This window comes from Arachis hypogaea, chromosome 15, assembly GCF_003086295.3.
Source record: "Arachis hypogaea cultivar Tifrunner chromosome 15, arahy.Tifrunner.gnm2.J5K5, whole genome shotgun sequence".
Taxonomy (NCBI): Eukaryota; Viridiplantae; Streptophyta; class Magnoliopsida; order Fabales; family Fabaceae; genus Arachis; species Arachis hypogaea.
Genome location: NC_092050.1, coordinates 56,812,641 through 56,815,454, shown reverse-complemented (window position 1 = coordinate 56,815,454; position 2,814 = coordinate 56,812,641). Strand labels below are relative to the sequence as shown.

Below are 2,814 nucleotides of genomic sequence, written 5' to 3'. Positions count from 1 at the left end.
GGACTTCCATCTGAAGATCCTTTTCAGTTCTTAACTGAATTCTTGCAGATATGTGATACTATTAAGACTAATGGAGTAGATCCTGAAGTCTACAGGCTCATACTTTTCCCTTTTGCTGTAAGAGACAGAGCTAGATTATGGTTGGATTCTCAACCCAAAGACAGCCTGAACTCTTGGGATAAGCTGGTCACGGCTTTCTTAGCCAAGTACTTTCCTCCTCAAAAGCTGAGCAAGCTTAGAGCTGATGTTCAAACCTTCAGACAGAAAGAAGGTGAATCTCTCTATGAAGCTTGGGAAAGATACAAACAGTTGACCAAAAAGTGTCCTTCTGACATGCTTTCAGAATGGACCATCCTGGATATATTCTATGATGGTTTATCTGACCTATCAAAGATGTCACTGGACACCTCTGCAGGTGGATCCATTCACCTAAAGAAAACGCCTGCAGAAGCTCAAGAACTCATTGACATGGTTGCTAATAACCAGTTCATGTACACTTCTGAAAGGAATCCTGTGAGTAATGGGACGCCTATGAAGAAGGGAGTTCTTGAGGTTGATACTCTGAATGCCATATTGGCTCAGAATAAAATATTGACTCAGCAAGTCAATATGATCTCTCAGAGTCTGCATGGAATGCAAGCTGCATCCAACAGTACTCAAGAGGCATCTTCTGAAGAAGAAGCCTATGATCCTGAGAACCCTGCAATAGCAGAGGTAAATTACTTAGGTGAACCTTATGGAAACACCTATAACTCAACATGGAGAAATCATCCAAATTTCTCATGGAAGGATCAAAAGCCCCAACAAGGCTTTAATAATGGTGGAAGAAACAGGTTTAGCAATAGCAAGCCTTTTCCATCATCAACTCAGCAACAGATAGAGAACTCTGAACAAAATGCTTCTAATTTAGCAAATCTAGTCTCTGATCTATCTAAGGCCACTGTAAGTTTCATGAATGAAACAAGGTCTTCCATTAGAAATCTGGAAGCACAAGTGGGCCAGCTGAGTAAAAGGATCACTGAAATCCCTCCTAGTACTCTCCCAAGCAATACAGAAGAGAACCCAAAAGGAGAGTGCAAGGCCATTGACATAAGCGCCATGGCCGAACCTCTGAGGAGAGGAGAGGACGTGAATCCTAAGGAGGAGGACCTCCTGGGACGTCCAGTGATCAATAAGGAGCTTCCCTCTGAGGAACCAAAGGACTCTGAGGCTCATCTAGAGACCATAGAGATTCCATTGAACCTCCTTATGCCCTTCATGAGCTCTGATGAGTATTCCTCTTCTGAAGAGAATGAGGATGTCACTGAAGAGCAAACTGCCAAGTTTCTTGGTGCAATCATGAAGCTGAATGCCAAATTGTTTGGCATTGATGCTTGGGAAGTTGAACCTCCCTTGTTCATCAATGAACTAAGTGATCTGGATCAACTGACATTGCCTCAGAAGAGACAGGATCCTGGAAAGTTCATAATACCCTGTACCATAGGCACCATGATCTTTAAGGCTCTGTGTGACCTTGGTTCAGGAATAAACCTCATGCCCCTCTCTGTAATAGAGAAACTGGGAATCTATCGGGTGCAAGCTGCTAAAATCTCACTAGAGATGGCAGACAGCTCAAGAAGACAGGCTTATGGACAAGTAGAAGATGTATTAGTAAAGGTTGAGGGCCTTTACATACCTACTGATTTCATAGTCCTGGATACTGGAAAGGAAGAGGATGAATCCATCATCCTAGGAAGACCTTTCCTGGCCACAGCAAGAGCTGTGATTGATGTTGATAGAGGTGAAATAGTCCTTCAATGGAATGAAAACTCCCTTGTATTCAAAACTCAAGGATCTCCCTCTGCAACCATGGAGAGGAAGCTTGAAAAGCTTCTCTCAAAGCAGAGTCAACCAGAGCCCCCACAGTCAAACTCTAAGTTTGGTGTTGGGAGGCCACAACCAAACTCTAAGTTTGGTGTTGAACTCCCATATCCAAACTCTAAGTTTGGTGTTGGAGAGTCTCAACAAAGCTCTGCACATCTGTGAGGCTCCATGAGAGCCACTGTCAAGCTATTGACATTAAAGAAGCGCTTGTTGGGAGGCAACCCAATGTTTATCTAATTCTTATTTTTATTGTTTTTCATGTTTTCTTAGGTTCATGATCATGTGGAGTCACAAAATAAATAGAAAAATTGAAAACGGAATCAAAAACAGCAGAAGAAAAATCACACCCTGGAGGAGCATCTGTCTGGCGTTCAGCGCCAGAACAGAGCATGGTTCTGGTGCTGAACGCCCAAAATGGGCAGCTTCTGGGTGCTGAACGCCAGAACAGGCATGGTTCTGGCGTTCAACGCCAGAAATGGCACACAGATGGGCGTTGAACGCCCAAAATGGCCACCAACCTGGCGCTGAACGCCCAGAGTTGGATACAAAGGCATTTTTACATGCCTAATGGGTGCAGGGATGTAAATCCTTGAACACCTCAGGATCTGTGGACCCCACAGGATCCCCACCTACCTCCACTCACTTCTTCTCACCACTCTCTTTCACACAACCCCATAAACACTCTTACCCAAAAACCCTTCACCAATCACGTCAAACTCTCTTCCCCATCACCTCTTCACCACTCACATCCACCCACTCTTCCCAATAAACCTACCTCATAAACTCCACCTACCTTCAAAATTCAAAACCAATTTCCCACCCAAACCCACCCATATGGCCGAACCTTAACCCCCCCTCCATTCCCTATATAAAGACCTCCATTCTTCACCAAATTCACACAACACACCCCTCTACACTCTCCTTAGCCGAAACCACATCTCCCTCTCCCTC

At 44.4% G+C, this 2,814-nt stretch overlaps 1 non-coding gene across 1 annotated transcript; it reads right to left on the bottom strand.

Moving 5' to 3' along the window:
• Window positions 1-231: 231 nt before the first annotated feature.
• LOC112753428 (small nucleolar RNA R71) lies at window positions 232-339 on the bottom strand. The gene has a single exon (XR_003177816.1). It is a non-coding gene; the product is annotated as a small nucleolar RNA R71 (small nucleolar RNA).
• Window positions 340-2,814: the final 2,475 nt, after the last annotated feature.